The sequence below is a fragment of the Anopheles nili genome, chromosome 3 (assembly GCF_943737925.1).
Source record: "Anopheles nili chromosome 3, idAnoNiliSN_F5_01, whole genome shotgun sequence".
NCBI classification, from domain to species: domain Eukaryota; kingdom Metazoa; phylum Arthropoda; class Insecta; order Diptera; family Culicidae; genus Anopheles; species Anopheles nili.
The window spans coordinates 58,485,279-58,506,753 of NC_071292.1; the positions used below are offsets into that span (position 1 = coordinate 58,485,279).

Below are 21,475 nucleotides of genomic sequence, written 5' to 3' on the forward strand. Positions count from 1 at the left end.
TTTTCTGCTGCTCTATTTTATATTGGGGTGGCCCCAGCTAATCATGAATGATATTTACATCAATATAATATTTGCCTGAAGTATTTACGATTCTATAAAATCGTGTTTAGTTCAAACATTTCATCTAGAAATTCATGTATTTTTGAATTACTATTCAAATAGCAGTCGAATTTCAAATATCTTTTCTTATATCAAGATGTTAGATAACAGATGAATAAGTATGTGAAGTTTTCGTACCAGCACAGCAGCACGCCTGCTGGTTAAATATCCCAATTTGCAGTTCATTAATATTGACACTCTCTTAATTCCACATCGGCAGATCGATACGGTACGGTTCTGCTGGCCATCGATATCGAGCCCAGCTTTGGCGCAGAATTAATGCTACACTTGATGCGATGAGAATATGTAAGTCCCATCCGCCCAACCTCGCGGCAAATCGCCTTTAACAGTGGTACTTGATTAGGCTTTTACAGCCAGCCTCGATGTCATCGTTACAGCACACGTCCGCACCGGGATCCATCGTACCAGATTTAGCGGCCATCCGGTAATAGGGAGCAAATAGAATGGGCAGCTGCTTCGCGGAGCACACCCTCTGCTGTTCTCGTGCGGACTCCTGTTGGAAGGTAATTATCCTCGCCTAACACTCAGCTGTTGCTGTCGGAAATGATTGGGAGATGGCCTCGATATCGATCCGAGGGGGACCCGTAATGGGTGGAAACGAATGACGTATCGCCCGCTAGGGCGGGGGATTCGGATGAGATCAAACCGCCCGGCACAGAATCCTAAACAAGCAAATTAATGCTTCTTTAGCTGAAGGCTGTTTTTGTTGTCGTTGATGACCGCAGCCAGGATTAAGATCCTTACTTAAGGACCACAGTAGAACAAGCGAAACCATGCCTCACACAGCCCCAGGCTAACATGTGACGTTTAGCTGTTGATTTACTATCGGTTTCATCAATTTACTCACCCGTGCCTTCCGGGAAAGCTTTATTGAAATAATAAACGCAACTGGACCCGGGCGGCATTTTGTCACCCAAGGCGAAAACCCTTTGGATGGTTCTGAGATGTAAATCGTACTCGAACGTGCGTCTCTCGAAACATTCGTTGGAGTTACTTTTGGGTGTGAACAGTCCTAATTTTGCTGATTATTTGACAAGGATTCTTTCTCCGACACAAACGCACTTTGTACGATTTTTCGCCCTGATTAATTAACAGCATTTTGAAACCCGAGATTATTTATCACCCTTGTGCTCACATTCGACTAGAGATTTTGATGAACGCGCACTATACCCGGGCGTAAATTCCATCAGGAAAACTTCGTCCTGCTGCCGAAAGCGTACCTCTCAGTCGCTGGTACGCCGGGTGACCGCAAGTGCCGCATTTTTCGTCACTTGCGGTCGGCTACAATTAAATCCAACGCGAAACAATAGCATTTTCCCTTGCGAAAAGAAACGTTCTTGCCGGTGCGCGCTGACCCAAAGCGCCATTGTTCGATCCCACCCGGTCAGGTTCATTTATTTTCCTTTCGGTGGAAATAACACAGCAAAAGGAAAATGATCAAAACTTTGTCAATCCACTTTGGTCATTTCGACGAGCGTGATTCCGAGAAACCCGGCGGGCTGACCTCACGTTTTTCCCCGATGGGGGTGGTGGTCACTCCGATGGTGGCTTCGGAATGATAAAAAGCAATCTTTCAGACGCTCGTGAGCAGCGGCTTAGCTTGTGGTGAGGATGGGTGAACGGCGCAAGGATGAGGATTGAGAGCAATTTTTAAATTACGTGCTATCAACACGTGAACATAAGCTTCACCTGGTTCGGGCTCGTCTTATGCTTGCCTTCCCATTCAGTAGCCGCTTTCCCATCAGGTCTTACTGAGGGGCCAGCGAAGGAAAGTTCGTCAATGGGTATTGCCCTCGTTTGGAACGCCATTGCACAGTGGGTAACAAAAGCAGAAAGAGGAAGAAAAGCAGCACGGAACATTGTTGGAAATAATTTCTTTCATTGGATAAAAGTTCTTCTTCATTGGTGGTGCTTGACCTCTCGCCTCGTGCAATGTTGGTGAAAAAAAACAACCCAGCCCAGGACGAGTGAACCGACGGAAGACATCCTTCCGATCGTGCGAACAAAGGCACATTAATAAATGAGCAACCAACTAAATCTCCTCACACGTGCGAAGTGAACGCACTTTGCTGTTCGCTGACATATATCGACAATTTTATTCTATTTTTTATCCACCTTTTCGGTCTACCACCAATCATCAATTGTGTAGTGGGCGTGATAACACTTTTACTCATGAACAAAATCTCACAACACGTGGGCTGTAAGCAAACGGTTTGAACATGCTGCCAGGTCTTCGCTCCATTCGAATAGGCCTCTCGCCAAACAAGCACCACCATTACCATCACTATTTAATGGAATGGCCATTTCCCGGCGCATGTCAGCGTGTGGCCGACCTGATCGGTGCGAGCAAAGCAAGCGATTGAAACGCCCGGGCTCTGCTCGGTCGGCCCGGACAATGACCGCCACCGGTGCGCCACAAGTGGCCCTAACTGGGGGGAACCGGGTGTCTGGAACCGGGGAGGGGGAGGTCTCACAAACCCATAACAAAATCTCGCCCACCTCCCGGGGCAGCATTTGCACGGCATTACATTTTACGGGCTTTTCGTTAAGGAGTGCGCTTTTTGCTGGTCTCGTTTGGGGGTCTCGAGCGACCGCCTGTCAACAGCGCCTGTTTGGGTGATTGATATTTTTTTTCTTCCACCCCAACGCAGGGTCGGGCGTATTCGAGCACTCGGACACTCCTCCCTCACACAAAAGGACATTAAAATTCGAGCAGATCTCGAACCGGTCCGCGGACTGGGTGGCAAACATAATAAACCGCTATAAATTAAAAATTAATCCTTGCCGAAGCGCCGACCGCCTGTTTGTCGTCACAGGGTGACGGAAAGGGCCACCCCATGGTGAGGGTGTAAAAAGCTCTTCGTGACCGTGCGGTGAGGTGAAGCGAAGCTTTTTTGGGAGCTTTCGCGGTTCCACGACTTTGTTGTGCGGCTGCACGTCACCGGAGCGAGTAGTGGAAGTAGTTCTCGCCCCACCCCCCAGGTCCGTCCTGAGTTACTGGCGTGTTTTTGCCGCTTCGATGCCTGCATTCGGTTGGAAAATTATCGTAAAATATATAGACTCTCATTTTCTTTTATCACTCTTTTTTTTGCCCACCTCTCACCCGGGCCCGGCCAGCTGCTGCTTCTCTTTTGCGCTCATTCGCTCGACCGGAAGGGCGAAGGACATCTGCGCGCAGCCGGTTCGTGTCGGGTTTGAGGGTGGGAGGGTATACTCTCCCCCTTCCCCTCCCACAATCGCCCTTGCACCGAGTCTAGCGTGTCTCATATCTTCGTTCGTTTTTTACAGTTCTCTTTGCTCCCCCACCCCGAAGAGTGGGTTGGCTTCCTGTGGGTAAAGGGGCACAGAGGGAGCAACAGGAGAAAAAAAGAGAGCTCCAAGAGAGAGAGAGAGAGAGAGAGAGAAACCGAAGTAAAATCGTTACGAATTTTTACCACGGTACCACGCGCGCGTCCGCGAGACGAGGTACACGCGAGATCGGGTGGCCGCGCGCAGGAAACCGGCATAAAGGTTAGTGTTCGCCGGCATGATCGAGTGGAAATCGCCGCGCACCATTTTCCGCATTGTAATGCCGCATTGGCGGTAATCCGACATTAGCCAGCAAGGGCCGCCTCCCCACCCCCCGGGGGGGGGGAAAGGGGGAGGTGCCGGGCGAAAAAGAAAAGCAAGAAACATCGACGAAAAGGAGCGTCGAAATCGCGCCAACAGCGAAACTTAAAAAAAAATGGCAACCAGAAAGCCACCCGAAAGGAATGGACGTTGATGAAATTTAAATGAACGCAAGCGGGACCACAAGACAGTGAGTGAGAGCGAGAGAGAAAAGGCGAGAGAGAGAGAGAGAGAAAGACAGATGAAAAATGAAGGACGAAAGTGAGAGGCGGGTTTTTTTTCCATCTGGCCACCAGTTGGGCGACTGTTTGCATAGGAGATATGTAATTAAAGAGCTTCTTTGTATTCTAATGTTGTAGTTTTGGGGTTTATGTGCCGCTGCTGGTTTACTGGTCTGGTACTGCTGTTGCAGAATCGGCCCTCGGTTCTTCCTAGCTCGGGTGACATTTTGTGTTGGGCAGAAATTTTCCCGACCAAAGCCCACGGTGAGGTGAAGAAAAATGATAGAAACGAGACACGCCACGTCCACAGCCAGTCGGGAGGATCAATATTTGTCTTCCGCAAGGGACCTCCGTCGGGGGCCCGGAAGGGATTGTTCCGCGTTGCCACGATTTGGCTCGATTTCCCGTGCCAGCTGTGGCGTGGTTCCGCCGCCCGTTCACAGCACAATCGCTGGCCGGGTGTTGAGCCTCAATAAATCGAAAGATGAATAATCATTTCTTGAAGCGAAGCGACACGAACGGCGTGGGCGTGGGCTCCTGGGAAGATGATTTGTGGTGCGGCACGCGAAACGGTGAGGGCGACGAGGCGACCCTGGAAGGACCCTGGGATCCGTAGAGCGGACCCGGATTCGGAAAGTGGAACCGGATGTTTGTAATTTATTGCTATTCGAGCTACTCGAGGTCTCGGGTCTCGGGCTGCGACTGTGACGTTGGACGATTGTCTTGGGCGGCCTCGTAGGACTTTCGCTTTCGATAAGGAGCGCAAGCGATACAGGCGACGAGACTGGGAAACATCCCTTTGGTTACTCGTGCCGTTGTCGACCCGAGCAGTGTTTGCTGCTTATCAACGGACACTTCTGTAACGATGTGTAACCACCCCTTTAAGACGATGTTCTGGAAATGAGCCCAAACGATTTTCCGTCGATCGGGTTGAACAATGAGTACTGAAGATCCTGAAGCAGTGTGGCGCAAAATTTAACAAGCACTTCGTGTGAATCATAGATGACCTGCTCATTGCAAACCATTGCCGGATTTGCCGGCACATTCCAATTCGAAGCGTACTTCGAGGTACACTCCGTATGCGGCCTTTCTCGATCGTATCGTTTAATCGAAGTAGTGCTCGAGTTCTCGCCGGAACGTGCCCCATTTGTGGGTGCTGCTTCCAGTGGTGCTTCGGTGGTTCCGTTGGCTCCCGAGGATTAGTGCCACACGCACCCCCCGGGAAACGAGGTCACGATTTGCCCCTGCTCTAGCGGAACCGGCGAGGTTTGGAAAGCGAAGCAAAAATGTCCTCTCGCAAATCGATTAACAACATTCTAGCCGAACCCGGGGGGGCTCGCTTTTTCGTCGGGTGGAATATTGAACAATCGCAAAACCCACCCTAGAGGGCAAGGTTTTGCCACCGGTTTTCCACCGTCACGCTGCTGCGTCCGGGGAATCGATTGGGTTAGCGAACCAGCCCGTGAGCATAATGATGATGATGATGATGATGATGACGATGGCGCGCACGATGATGACGCCCGGTGACGGTCGCTGATAACTGTGACCTGCTGGACTGCTGCCGCGGGTCGGTTGGAGTTGCGTGCTTCACGCACTCGTTCGCTTCGATTGCACACCACAAACCGGGGCCGTTTTGCATGGAACCTCGAGGGGTGGGGGGGTGCCTCGGGGTGACCACAATCGATGAGGGATGCGAGAGCGAACGGAAGCAAGGATTATGGTGTCGGCTCGCTGTGGGTAATAATATTGAAATGAGCACAGGCGGCACGGTGTTGGCTCTAACTTATTCATAACCACGCTGGCTGGTTGTGTGAGCGTTAAGGACATTTTTCCCTCGTGTGTGTGTGTCCGCGTCCGTGTGTGTGTGTGTGTTTGGGAATGGGCCCCTTTTGACCAAAAGGACACCAGCTCCGTCATGCTCCGGTGGGTGCACCGATTAAGGCTGGAATGTGTAACGAGACCGCATGTGTTAAATGCAAGTATAATGCCGATAAAGTTATCCATCTACGTGGATGTTATCGATAAATGAATATCGCTAAAACATGCGAGACGCATACTGCGTTTTTCGGTGTGGTGAATATTTGAATTTGGTGAATACGACGGTGACTTTTCTTTTGCAAAACAATTATAGTGGAAACTCGGTATGTTTATAGCTTTAACTTCAAGGTTTAACAAGGGGTATTTAGTCGCAATCGAATATTTCTTCGTACAAGATTGATTTATGTTCGTGCGAATTCGTTCCACAAATATATTTCCCATCTTTAAACCACCTGTTTGCGCTCTTCAAACCACGCTCTTCAAGTATGACCATCGAGGACGAGGCACTTGACCGTCCCAAGCACATGACGGCATCTTGATGTGATACTTTTAGCTCCATCCAAAGGACACACCGAAGTGATTAATGTAACTGCGTTCGGATCTTCTCGGACACCACCGAAAGGCAGATCCGCGTAGGGTCCACCCTCGGCCGTAGAATATCAATTTCTCCACCACAAGAGACGACGTTTGTCAATTTTCACGTCATAACCCAGCGACGTGTTTGGGAGGGCTCGCGGCCACCACCCATCCCCAGGAGTGATGGCGTTTCTGGCGTCCGTTTCGGTCACATGTGCCACATGGGCGCGTGGTAGCGGACCATAAAACACTGTTGGCCCACCCCGGACTCGACTGTGTCCCGTACCGTGGGTGGGTGTGTTTGCGCTCGGTCCGTGCCGCGATGCCATCGAGCAAACTTATAAAAATATTTCAAGTTTACACTCCTCCATCTCGTTCTCTCATAAAAACCCCTCGTGCCCTCATGTAGGGTGGCCTCGTGTAAGGGCCGGCTAAAAGGTAAAGGCAGTAATAATGTAGTGAGCAAGAAGCAGGAGCAAAACGGGAGGTGAAAAAAAGGAGAAAGAAACTGAACTCGGCGAAACGCAAGTCGTACGTTTTCATAATCATTAAAGTACCGAGCTACTGGCCGGGGTGTGGGTACGTGCTAAATTCGTGTATCGACATAAAAGCTTCGCGCGCGCCGGAAAAGCGGACAGGACAGTTTTTCTTGTTTTCCCTTCCGCTTCCATTCGTTTCCATCGGCTGCTGGGAAAGTTGCGCTGGTTTACGAGCCTAGCGTCACCATCGAACCCTCCAGGCTCACTTCTTTTGGCGCGTTGAAACGAAACGACTCAGGATGATGACGATTTTCAACGCTTCGGTCGCGTGTGTGCATGTACGTACTCGCGCGCGCGTGCGTGCGTGCGTGTGTGTTTGTGTCACAGGTACGAGCTCGTTGGAAAAAACGAATGCGGAATCTGGGGAATGGGACACGATTTTCCATCTCGCTTCATGTCCTGAAGCACCCCCAACCAGCACACTAGCTCCACGGAGCTTGCAGGAGGACTTTTCATTCGGCTTTTCCCAACGCCCGTTTTCCCTTTCGTCGCGCGCGCAGGACAACAACGACCCGTGCCTAGTGGCCGGGTGCCGAGATTTACGATTCCTGAAGACGCTCTCGTGTCTCGTGTGTTTGTCACCGGATGCGTCTTGCTCCTTGTTGGTCCCCTATGCCCCACGCTACCGACGAGCAACGGTTTCAATTTTCACTGACGAATTCGTCAGACTTTTTTTTTGTTATCCGTCCCTGCTTTTGGGCGTTTTTTCGACTTTTGGCTGCCGCTTTACGGTGGCCCGTCGTTGCTGTGTTGTTTTCTTGTCCTTCCAACACTCCCATAGGGCTGAGCCGGAGCTGGCACGCCGGTTGACGAACATCTCGCCGGCACACCGCTGCTGATGGAAAGCTCACTCTAGCTCCGCATGCCAATATGGGAACGCGGGCTTCACCGTGGGTCGGGGATTTTTCCGTCCATCCCTGAAAACGCTGACAAACTTTTGCCCGGGCCGCAGTCGCCGTGCTCTCTCTCGGTGTATAGTTTATTATCCGCACAAAACGTCCGCGTCCCGGGGAAAAGGATCCCCGGCCGGCAAGTGCGCGATTTCGCGATATCACAAAAAACCTCGAGCCGCGCGCGCTCGAGCAAATCTTTTATGTATGAAGTGCATCATTAGTTCGCCTTGTGGTTTGGGGGGAGAGAGAGAAAGAGAGAGAGAGAGAGAGAGAGAGCGGACCAAGGAGTGTTATGGAGGGGGATATCCGGGACACGAAGCCCGTTAGCCGGCTTCTTTCATCGTGGGCGGAGGGAAATTCGTTACTTTCGTTCGTTGAGTGTTTTGTCGTTATCTCCGGTAGCGGTGGAAAGCACAGACAATGCGCTCCGAAGTGGAGGCTTGAGACCGGTCGGACCCGGGGTGGTGGGGTTGAAAGAAGGAACACAATGGGCTCACCCACACACACACACACATACGCACAAACAGCGCGGCCCTCTGATGTACGAGAATGGTACATCAGAAGGAAAGTTTGCTAATGAAACAGTAGCAACAGCTTCAATCACCTGTTATGAGGCATATTCAACCGTCAGCCGAACACGGGGGAAGCGACCAGGGCCGTCACATGCCTCAGCTTTATTTACACAAGTCCCGACAGTTATGTTTGTTAGTTTGTGAAGTTTATTGTCCCGCGCTCACTCCCCGCTCTTGCGTAGGGCGCAGCTGCGCAAATATGTGCCCCGGGGAAAGCACGTTCACACGTTCGCGTTGTGAAATTCGACCGTCGGTGCGACCGATCGGATCGGTTCCGACGACCGAATCGTTCAATCTGGCAACCGACTGAGGACGCACAGCATAGCATCCCCGTTTCACTTTTTACGGTTTCGCGCGCAAATGTTTTCCCTGCAAATATATAATTTTTCACGCAGCCCAGCCGATCGTGGGTGGGCTGTTTGAAAATGGTCGATGAGGTGTTCGTTTTATGCATGCGAAATGAGGCGCGAAATACGCTTCAAAAGACACTTTTTGTGGGCTTTTATTATTAGCGATGGCATCTTGGAAGGTTGGTGGCACACCGCGGCAGCGTTATATTTAGAAGCAATGCTTTTTTTTGTTGTTATCGATTGTTCGATCCATCCGGAAAGGGGAAATAATTTCGGATGGAAATTGAAAGATGCCTTCCAGCGGTTGCGAGAGGAAATTTGCTTCCAATCGCGTGTACGAGATCGAAAAGAAAGTTTCCGGTAAAGAAGAAGAAGCGAAAATACGCCCTCCGCGAGCTGAGCTTGCTCGGGGAAGCACCAGGTGGAAAGGCTTTGCATTTCGTTTTGTTTTTCCAGCCATCGCAAACCCGATTGCTCTCGGCAGGAGAGATGAGAGATAAAACAGAAGCTAACACGCTGTTCGCGCTGCGATGCCGCACTTCTATCAGCTGACTAATCGTGGTTTACCATCGCTATCTCAGGATAAGACGCCCACGCCCATAAGTCCACCGGCAGCTCGCGTGGAGGATGTTCGTTGTGCCAGCACTTAACCGGCTTAACCGACATGTCGCTGTGCTTCGGGTTTGCCTCGGGAGCTGTGCACCATCTCGTCAGGGATTTGCCTGTGATACGTGCCATTATCGTGTCACACACAGACGTATGCCCACGAAGAAGGGCTTGTTGGCGTCCAACCACGCCGATTGGTACCGAGCGCCAATTGGTTTTCGCTTAGCAAACAGCTGACACCGTTCTCATCATGCTTTTATGTGTTCATGTATCCCTTTTTTTTGTCGACGAGCGCCGCGTCCGTTCGCTCACCGTGTGTGTGGAAGCCATCCGTTCCGTACTGGTGGCTTCGTTTGATTGCCAAGCCATCACGTGTGGGTTGCCCGGTTGACACGAGATGTCGATTGCAAAATTTAATCTTCGCTTTGGATTGCATTCCACCAGTAGGGAGTTTTTTTTTGCGCTCCCTTCGCAACAAACTGCGAGTTTCATTCGAACCCGCTCCCGATGGGAAGCTGCAACATTCGGCGTGCAGATATTTTGTCGCAAATCGGTTGGTGGTTGGGTTGGGGGGGGGGGTCGAGTTCTGATGAAAAATTGCGTTTCCACCCACTTTTGCACCGTTCCACACGTTTCGGGGTCGATCAAACGATGCTGACGCTTCCAAAGTCCCTCGATGTTCGCTGACCGACGTACGTTCTCTCTGGGGGCTTCGTAAGCGTTTTTTGGGTGAACCGAGTAAAAACTAATGAGGAAACGTCGAGCACCGGAAAACCACTAACCGAGCGAGACCGGGTGTGGTTCGCATGAAAAGTTGTAGTTTTATGAACTATTAAAAATCGTTCAGAGCGGTGCGTGGAACTGGCCACATAATGCAGGATGACGATGGTGCGCTTCCGGAGAGGAACATAAACAATTCGAACACATCCCGTCAACGGGGCAGAGCAATCGATATCAGATTGGTTGGTGTTGGTTGAAAGTGAGGTATGGCGAGTGGATTGGTACCGGACTGGAGCTGGTGCTTACATGAAAAGGTACTTAATGTTTTACTGCCCACGACCGTCATTGCACTTTTGATGGTCGCCAACGACGCGTCCGGTTCGAGTGCAAACTGTCCGTGTGAGGATTTGTGGTTTCACCATCACTTTATGTAATATTGGCGTGGTGTTGATCGACGGCTGGTGGTTGCTCTAGTTTTTGCTGATTTTTGCATAGGCACCGATAGTGAGCCGATTAATTTATGCGATGGTTTGAAATTCGTTTTAGTGTTTGAACCACGTGCAATAAAACCAGAAGCCGTAGTTGTTTTATCATTGATTCGAAGGCTCGATCGACTGAATAGCTTCAAACTTCACTTAATATGCTACGAGTGTAGCACACACGAATCGGATAAACAGCAACGCGGAAGAGTTGGGGTCGCGTTTGATCGCACCTTGATCCTTTTTGCCCGTCCATGTTACGGATGAAAATGAGAAGGTTAAGCAATATACCCTCGCTTTGAATAAAACATTCCCATTCAGGTGCGAAAAATCAACCCACGGAAGCGACCCTGCTATTCAACCCGTTCTTGAAAGGACCAGCACCCATAGAAATGGGTCCGCTGAAAGGAGAAAAAAAAGAGGATTAAAGAAGCATCTCGTTCACTTTTCAACGCGGTACCAGATCCTTGGTCCGTCATGAGGACGTGCTTGGGAAACCTCGGATGATTCCGATGCGGTTCCGATCCAATACTTTCCACTGTACGCATCCTGTGGCTGGCAAAGGAAAGGCACCTTATTGATATTGAGCAGCCACGGCACGCCGCATAAATCGGTTGTATGTTCACTTATTTGCTTGTCAGCCAGGACCAGGACCACAAAGAGAAAGAGAGTGAGACGACTGCTTCTCATCTAGGTTAACAAACGAGCTGCAGAACGGCAAACGAGGATAACGGAGCTACGCTAGCTTTCCCAAGAGGAACTACGTCAAGTGGTTCTAAAGAATGTTCGTAATCCGCTTAACGGGTTCGCTATCCCACATCGCCACACGATACCTTTCCGCAATGAAAGCAGGTGATTGAGGGAAAAATCAGCTGCGGTTAAAGCCTGGCGCAAAGAAACCTCGAAAGCAGAACCTGCGAGAAAAAAAAAACGGCTCTCCGGCACATATTGTAATCAGACCATTCGTACCGCAACAAGCTGATATTGAATGCGTTTTTCTTCATTCACAATAGCATCAGGAAGGAGGGTAGTCAGCTTAAGGGAGGAACAAAAAAAAAATCCCCACCACATTGAGAGCCCCGAAAATGCCGTGAACGTTAGCCCGGAAGGGTCGTGCTCGGGTCGGGACGTTGGGCAGGGTCGTTCCATATAAAGCAAAGCTGTTTAATGGGAGGAATAAATCTTGATAAAAGATGTGCCCGGCAAAGTCCACAAATCACGCATGCTGCGTATCGTTTTCGGTAGGCTAAGCGAACGTATCCTTTGGCTCGTTTCTCATCAGTAACATTTCCGACTGCTGGTCATAAGGGGGGTTGTGTTTTTTTTCTGCGCGAGGAATTTATGTAAAGAATTTGGGGCCATGCAGTATTGAAATGGGGTAAAATTTACAGGTGGTTCTTTTTCATCGGTGGATTGGATTATTTAACGGATTCGTTAACATTTCACGTCTTTTTCTTACATGCGTACAAAATGTTGTGCTGTGTACAAGGGACCTGATATAGATCAGGATTAATGGCTTAGATGGCGGATTAAGATGTTAATTTGATATTTTATTTCAGGTTTAAAACAATAAAAAACTACTACAGTTATTGCTGTAGTTATAGAAGTTATAAAGAAATCAAATTGTAAATTGAATGAAATCTTTATGTTAAAATAACATACTGTGTTGGTTTGCTATTGAACATATTTTTTTGAAAAATGTTCCATTGTACAAACCACCAGGCGCCTCCATCACATATGAATCGTTTTTAAAATGGCTCTTAGATTGTCATATAATGTTTTTAATTCTTTCGAAAATCTATTGAAATGTGTTAAATTAGCCTAACCTGCTGCTTTTTCAACATATAATGTTGATTGTTTGGGTAAAAATTGGATTCTAAGTATTCTTTGCTGTTATAATGTACAAACCACCAGGCGTCTCCATCAAGAATATATAGATTTTCAAAGTTTTATTTCACGGTTGTTTAAAATCATAAAAAAATAGTAAAACATTTATTTCATACATAAAACCAATCGGATGAAGTCACCGTAATCTCCTACTGATGTTACAAGTGATGATAATTACTACTGTAAAAAGTCTGTTTCCAGTGTTTTCTTAAGCTATCCTCGTAACATCAAGACCGAATTGATTGCATCTTTTATTGGCTCGGGCTTACTGGTCGATTAGTCGATTACAAATGTCTTTTAAGTGTGCACCGTCACTAAAGCGAGCACAAGCAGAGAAAGATAAGATGTTCGATAGAATCAACAGATGTTCGAAGTCCACGCCCTGTGCATGGTTTCCGGCGAGTGGTTTGCAGTGTGGGCTGTCGTAAACGATGATTTAACGATGTGATACTCAAATGAAATGGAAGTCGTTAAAGAACAGAATACTTTGATCGGCACTGTGGTATAAAGATTAAAACCCGCTAAATGATGTCAAAGACATATCAAACATAGCGATTCATGCTGAGCAATTTGATTAGAGTAGACTCCGTAGCATGGTGCTAAGAAAAACCAAGCAAATTCATAGAAACATCCGTGGAAAACACTCCAGCGTACACACAAATGAAGCAACTCGTTTTTTTTAGCTAACGTGCATCAAACCCACAACCAAATACGCTCTGTAAGTTTCGTTTCCTTAGCTTGCCATTTTCCCCGCAGGTGGCAAAGTAAATAATGCACTGATAAATGCGCACGTAAATTAAAAAAGATACCACCCAGCTGCACCGCCATGATAAATGGCAATTCATTAGCTGTGCAAGCGCCAGGCAAGCGCCAAATTTCATTTTGCGCAATGAAGATTTAGCGTTGGTTAGTTAGCTGGACAAAGCAAAAAAGCCAACGCCGGGGGAAGTTGGCGTATTCGTGCCGCTTCAACCCACACGAAAGCGAAACGCGAACACTCGTTTCGTCTAGTGACTTACATACGGAACCGGTAGTACAAAAACGAGAATCGTGAAACGGAATATGGGATTGTTTGCCAACGTTGGTTTTTCTGCGAAGTATTACTTCATCGCGCAAACGCTTGTTTTTATATGTTTTTCAACAGGAAAACTTGCGAATGTTAAATAATACACAACATGCATAACAGAGCAGCATGTTTTGCCACTGCACATACAAACATGTCGTAGAATTTCCTGAATAATAAACGTAATCAAATGAAGGTACAACTCGAGTACAACGTTTGGAAAGTCAAATATGTGCATCATTCCCACGGGCCATCGGCCAGTGGAGCGTTTTCAAATAAGCTCGTTTCGTCAACCGTTACAACGCTGGGGAGAAATAATTTCCAAAAGGATAAGCCAATTTGCAGAAGCAACCAACCGTACGGAACCGTCCACACGGGATGCAGACGGGACGAAGCCCCGTCGTTCGGGATCGCATTATAGTGTGATTCGATTTCCACGATGTTCCACCGTGGGGATAATTGACAGGAAGCCAATGTCGGGCGTAGGAATCGACGCTTTCGCCATTTCCCAAAAGCACCAGCACCGTTCCAGGTGCTCGCGTAAGCTTGATATGGGAGGTGCTTGTAGATCGGAAATGGTTTCGATTGCTTAAAAAACTACTCAAACACACGAGACAAACAGGGACGAACCCGATCGCTAACAGCTAACCGGTCAACAATTTCCATTTCCGGTGAAGGATTTCGGTCCTGCGAGGGCATTTATTCTACAAACAATGCTCCAGCATCCTGCTTCGATGGAGTGAACGAAGCACGGTGGTAGCCTGTTTCGGAAAGACGTTTGCGCTGGAACAGCAGGTCCGGCGCCTGTCGTTGAGTTGTACTTCCGGTGACGACCGGAGGAGCCGGTCAGCTAAACAGCTCCTGCGGGTCTTTCCAGGCGTTCTGGTGAGTGGATGAAATGTTCAAACCTAACAAAGGATACGGCTGCAGGGGAGATTTTGCGCCACAGAGCGCGACAATAGCCAAAAAGGTTGTTGTACTAGCGCTGGTAATTCTAGCAAAATGTCCTTGGAATAGCGAAAATAGACAGCTGAAAGGGACATAAAAATCGAGATTCGCCTAAAAATGTCTTTTCTTTTTGCTGAACCCTCATTCGAAGACACATTACCAAGAGTGCAGTGAGATTTTACGGTCGATTTTACGCCGAAAGGAAACTGATTTCCTGTCAGGGAACAAAAAACTACTGCCCCATTTAAGGAAGATCGGTTCACAACTTTGCTTCTGTGCTTTTCGATCCCTTTCCCGGTGTGTCCCGTTCGGCCGTTCGTACTGGTCGTGCCTTCGTTGCGCCGACCGTCTACTGGAATGGATGTAAGCTAAACATTTTAGCGACATTTCGCCCATCCCACTAGGCCACGCGCCAGCTTCCTTTCGTTATCTTTGCTCAACCACAGGATGCACTGAGGCCCAGCCCATTCGGTGTCCCTTCGTACACACGTCCAAGGGCGAGATTTTTCCACCCGACTACTGGCGCACACCAAACAAAGCACACACATTCACTTATTCATGGGAATGGCTGAAAATAAACTATTAAATTATTTACCAAGCCAAACGGCCACCGGGCAGCTGTTTCGGGCAGTCACAGATTAAAGCCGGACAGCTGCCGATAGGAAACAACGGAATGCCCCCGGGCGTTCGCCGCTTGTGGTAAAATTGAGCAAACAAAAAAAAAAAGAGTGAAAATGGGAGCCTCCATTGCTACACATAGGTTTCGTGGAAATCAAAAAGGAAAGTTTCAACGCGCTGAAATTGTTTCTATTCGTTAAACAAAAACTTGTGTAAAACTGTATCCTACAGCTCAGCAAACTATGCTTTGCACTTGTCGTGGCGCTTCGTTTAATGTATTTTTAGCAGTCCTGGGTTTTTTTTTCGCCGTATCCACCACCCGCACAGGGCTTTCGACATGGCATACGTTTACACTAGGGCCGTGGGGACTTTCGCAAGTCACCAGGATGGGTGCCCGTGCCCGTGGCTGCTAGCTGCGAAGTGACGCGTTTTTCAGCAGCTGTGAAATGTTGGATTATTCATCAGCTCATCGTCGAGACGCGGCACTGGGACAGAGCGAGTGTCATGTTCGACAGAATGCAAAGCGGGAAATAAAACCGGCACGACCGTGGGTCCGTAGGGGCCGTGGTTTTTTTCGTCTCGTCGTGTGTTTCTTCACGCGAATGTAGCGACTGCGCAACAGCTTAATGGGTTTTTTTTTTCTGAGTAGCGACATTGCGACTTGTGTGATTAAAAGCAAAGCGCATGTCATTTTTATTTTTCATAATTAGCGCACAGCGCAAATAAGAACTATCCTGTTTCGTTGCATGAACGCGTCACATAACAACGTTGTGTTTGCTAATTATTTAACGTAATACAACAACAAAAACTAATCGATTAAAATGAACATAACACTACGATGGATAGTTGTATATAATGGTTTGAAATACACTGCGGAGATAAAACGTTACCCAATCCAAACGATGGCCACTTAACTTTTGTCGGTGCGTGCGTTCCTACCCTTTAACTACTCGATCATTTATTAACGACCTCCAACCGATTTCTTCGCGCCCTTTTTTTTTTTTTTTAGATCAGCCTTTCCTGCGTTTCCATATCGCAGCAAAACTCGACGAATCTCTAGCCCACAGATCCACACACACAGACAACAGACACAGCACACACTTTCAGCAAAACAAAATTCGCATGCGTGCCGAAAGCAATTATGGCACGCGAATGGAGAGCTTTGCCCGGGCTGCCCCTAAATGAAGTTCACCCCCAAAAATGCCCAACGGCACGCACCGGGCGAGCGAACCCCGGGGCATTGGTTTTTATAGCCCGCCGGGTTCGCCTTGGTTTTGGGAAGGCTTATACATATATAAACATTTTTTCCCTCCACCGTGTTATCCGGCTTTTGATTTACGCATTCGCCCGTTTTTGTATATCCGTTTCATCTGGCACGGCCTTACGGGCGTCGTGTGGTGGTGGTGAGCTTTTCGTGGGAATCTTACAAACACGGGGTTTTGGGTTCACTCGCGCCCAAGACGGGAACCGGCGTAAAATCACACTGCACAGGTTTGGCCAGATTTTGCGTGCCGTCGGGCGATGAAGCGCTTAATTAGCTTACACCAGCGAGATGCAGGGTGAATTTTCGTTCCCTCTATCGTTTGTAAATCGTAGCTCATTCCAGTTTGAGTTCGTGTATGATTTTGTACAAATGTAAAAATGGCACCCATTATGCGTTGAAACAAGTTCAGCTTTGCGAACGTAAACGAGCAGGAAACGATTTCAAACAATTTTCCCTTTTTCGTGTCGAGGACTTTTTAAAAAGCGGTCACGCGTCTTCTGCCCACCGGTGGAAAACCATTAATCAGTGGGGAACTTAGCTCGGAGCACTTTTATGTCTGCCTTGCTGCCACTTGTCATCATTAATCGACGATGCAGTTCTCATCGGTGCTATTGCAGCCATCGGTACCAGATGCGCCGAAGCTTCCGTTCCGTTCGGCTTAATTACGGTCCGGGTGGCATTCTTAAACGGTGGCCCCTCGGGTGGCTTGAAGTTTCGGGCACGATTTTCCGGGGGCGTCCGAAGTAAATTCACTTTGATCGAGCAACCCAGCCCAGCGTTTCGTGGAAGAAAACGCTAAAGGTCCACGTTGGAGCTTCGCAAAGCCAGAAGGGTGTAATTAAACAGAGCTGGGAGGAAAAAAGGATAGCCGGGAACGACGGAGTACGCGCGAAACTTTTCCTCAAGCAGGTAGCCTTCTGGTAAAGCTCTGGGTACATGTTTTTACTACCCCGTGCCCCAAACCGGTACCGGGAAACTCGGTTTCCTTCGCGTTTTGCCACCGGTGACTGCATCGGAACGACGCTTTGGGCTGGGCGGAATTCAGCAAAGTTTTTACTGCAACCTCTCGGGGTGAAAACTTTCCACTGGGCGGTGTGGAAAAGTTATAATTTATGTGTAGCTGTTCGCTTTTGTTTGCATCGCTCTGTATGCACGGTGCGCATCGTCGTAGCTTATGGACGGATCGGTGCCGTTTGTTGGCCGGTATCTCACTTGCGCCCGGACACGGTTTATCATTTTCCTCGGCTTTTCCGTATCTGCAAGCAGGCAGCGGGAAATGTGTAGCTCAGATTTCCATTAAAGCGTCTGCTCTCAGCATCAAGCGCTGCTTCTGGCTGAAAATTGGCAAGGTCAAAGCAGTCGAACGGTGGCACAAATCTCCGGATTCTCGGTTCCGGTTGGCATTTTGCTCCAGCCAGTTCTCTCCCGGTCCGATCATAAGCGTAGACATGTCATACGAACGGTGCCGTCCTTAGGTGGGTTTGAGTGCGTGCCGTTTCGTGAAATCGTGGATACGTGAAAGTTTTACACAATATCAAACATGTCACCACGTGTGTGTCACCTGATGGGGGCCTGATTCCACAAAATCCCTGTCGCAGCAGCAGCCTTTAGTGTTTTCCCCGGGCACACAGGGCAAGTGTAGGGCCATCGACCAAACCCGACCACTGATTTGGGGTCCGGGAGGACGAATTTAGGGTTGCGTTGGTAACTTTTCAAGCACATCCCGCTACTGGTGAGCACTGGTGAGGAAAATGTTTCAAAGAAATCACCCTCCCGAATCAAATACAAAAAAAAACCACCTCTGTCCCGAACCACCGGCCGCTGTCCGATGGTGAAAGATTTTCTTTTCATGTAATTTGCCCCTTATTGTTGTGGGAGTTAAGATGCGCAGCTTCATCTTATCCGAGGCGTCTCCCATCACTCCTTTCAGCGTTGACGAGGGAGAGAATTTCGTGCACTCTCGGCTGGGAAGTTTGGTGGGTAAGTTGATTTTCCAGTTTTCGGGCCCAGCAGTGCGCTGCGTTCCACAGGCAACACCCAGCGAACCACAGGCGCACAAACTTTCCAAGTGACAACTTGAGAACGATTTAATAAGCCTCTGGGGTCGGAAGACCACCCGGTACGGGGTGGTCCTTTTTCAAGTGTCACAAGACAAGCCAAGTGCGGTTGTGAAGCCGTAGGAATAGCGTTGGCTTTGGACGATCGGCATGGGGATAGTGCGCAGGTGATGGCTTGAAATTGGTTTTAAATTCTGCGACAGCTGGACAGAGCATGTGCCAATGGTGTCGAGCTCGTTTTGACAGGGGAACATTATAATATCACAAAGTAGGGGACCATGGTGAGCGTGAGAAGTTGTCTTCGTAGAAGGAAAATCTATTCGTATAAGACTAGGGAAAAGTTTTCATAAGCTTATGCATATATTTGAAATAAATTACTCATTAAAAGATGATAATTTGCTAGCAGCTACGTTTGTTCGTTTCCGTCTTCAAACGCAAAGCGTAATCTCAGTGGAATGGCACTCGTTTTTTTTTTGGGAAGTTGCATAACGCAGCATCATTAGGAAATCACCTGAAATCAATCATTAGCATATCACCGAGGCATTCGTCAAATTGACAAGCCTACCCCCCCCCCGGGTCCTATCAAACCTTGTACAGGTCCTTTCCATCATTGGCAGCTTATTTGCTGCCTGAAATATGCACATGCAATTACTGGCCCACCGAGCATGGCGTGCGGTAAACTCTCGCGGTGCGACTATTGATCGCTGACTTAATAGGCTAATCATATTATACTAATATTTCACCCGTTCGCCAGCAGCACCAGCCAGCCCACTGGTTTCTCGGCTGCGTTTGTCAGCGCAATTTTCGGTCACCGCTGGCAAGGATGGACCGACCCCCGGCCGACCGTCACGTTCATCGGTTTGTTTTCGCAGTTGACACTGTCAAAACAAACGTCCGCACAGTGGCTACCGCAAAACGGCAACCGCAACAGTGGCGGCAAACGTAGCCATCCGTATGTGGGCCGGGCGTTTAAATTTAATCGTGAAATTTTCACTCCCGGCACCAACAGCGACATAGCCTCATTAATTTTCGGCCCCCAATGTTGCCGCCGCTGGGATGCCGGGAGATAAAAAGGAGAGGGTGTCTTCGCACCTTCCCGTAAAGCTCCACGAATGGAATATTTGCAAAGTGATTAAAACATAACGGCACCGGCGTCGGTTGGATAAATTATGCGCTAATCAATTTATTGCCCCCTGTTCGCTTCCGGCAGGCGAGTTCGGGTGGCGTAAATCCGGGGCACGGGAAAACAAAAAGACACTGCACCCTTTCACCCCAAGGGGGAGTTACCCGTACAACTGGCAGACAGCGTCAGATTGGGGGTTGGCCCTACGCAGCCAGGTTGAATAAATACCCACACCGGTTGGCACAAACGGAAGCGCGCGCTCTTCTGAACGACGCAACGGAAGCGTGCGAAATTGGCGCCGCGTGCGTCAACTACCAAACTTATTCGCACGGACGCAAATTGTGACTGCATCAACACACATTACGCCTCAGCCTTGGGTTTGCGTCGACATGATAAAATCCCTCCCCCGGGAGGCGTGCTAACCCATCGGCACGATTCATTGTCGGGTTGCGCTTCTCGTTTTGTTTTTTTTTTTTCGCTTGCTTGCTTGGGCTTCTTCCTCGTATCGCTTCTTTCGTGCTTTTCACCATTTTCCTGCACCACCGTTTTGCGCGCTGATGGTGGGTCCTCCCCCAAGGGGAGAAGCGTTTTCTTTTGTTTTCGCGCGTCAAGGTTGCGCGCCTGACGCGCCACGCCGCGTGCCATACACATGCACCCACGTGCCCCATCCGACGCCCGCAAGGCACGCGGGATCCCACTGCAGATGTAGTAAATTACGGCAGCGGCTCATTTGAATTCATAAATAATCATTTCCCTCGCGTTGGTTTCTCGCCCAAGGTTCGGGCGGCGCGTATTGACTGCCGGCCCTTCCGTTGACTGCACTGTGGGGAATTAGCTACGCGCCAGTGGCGCTTTGTTGACCTGGCCCAAGACGTGGCTCTGGGTGAGTGGCATCTCGCTGCATTACTGCCGGGAATGGGCATGGGAACGGCGTCCTTCTGTGGCGTTTTGGGTTTCTTTTTTTCACCTCCCAGGATGACGTTGGTTTGCGTTTTCGTACACCAACGCCAGAGGGAAAGCGATTTTGCGTGGGACCGAGAGTACGATTCCGAAATTCGTGTGTAAACATCGTTGGTTATTCAAGATCGCCATCGTTCGTCTGTCAAGGCCCATGCACCCACGGTCACATAAACGCGGAGATTGTGAGCGCCGATAAGACGAAGCGCATTTCGAAAGCGCTGCGAAAGCGTGTACAACGCCGTGAAACATGCACTGGAACAGGGTTTGTGCTTTTTTTTAAAGCACTCTTCAGTGCTGCCGACTGGCCTTGGTCATTTGGATATGAGCCGTTAGTCGTCGAACGTGTGCCAGACATGCAAATAGAGATAAAAGATAGTGTGGCAAGTCGGTAATTTCAGCAATAAGTTGCCCTTTTCACGCTTTTGGGAGGAGGACGGAACATTGCGACCTTTGAACTGTACTTAAGAGCTTAAAAATGAAGCATAAATAAAGCATTTATATTGCTTTACTGTTTCAGATGCATAAAGTTAAAGCATACGCAAAACTTTCATCAAGTTAGCATTGACCATCACTAACACCACTCGAACCGGCAGGAACGGCAGGAACAGCTCGAATCCAAAAGTCAAACATAAAAACACCGAAATGATGCGAAATCGATGAATGACAGCTCCAAGCACATCCGTGGCACGTGTTTGGGATGTTTCAAGTGCGATTAGCCTAATCTTACATCCCGTGTTTGATTGGTCGGAAATTTCTACGCAAACAACAAAACACCCAGGGCACACAATAGACCGGTCATTGCTTTTCGCTTCAGCGCAACGCCAACCCCATCATAGTTCTGTGCCGCGGGGGGGGGGGGGGGCGTGAACGAAACTTCTCCAAAGTCCCTCACATGCACACATACGCTGGTGAAAGCGTGGAAAACCACCGGCAGCGGAAAAGCCTTGTTTCGGCAGCGAAAGGCGATGCCAGAAACATTGCTGCCTTCGCAAACACCCCACTTGCATTAGGTTACATGCTTTACGGACACGAGCCGAAGCGTGAACTTTTGT

The 21,475-nt window shown here is 48.9% G+C and overlaps 1 protein-coding gene across 1 annotated transcript in view; it reads right to left on the reverse strand.

Moving 5' to 3' along the window:
• The window catches only part of LOC128724693 (sodium channel protein 60E), a 94,149-nt gene that overhangs the window by 21,966 nt on the left and 50,708 nt on the right, over positions 1-21,475 (reverse strand). The gene's annotated exons all lie outside the window — the stretch shown is intronic.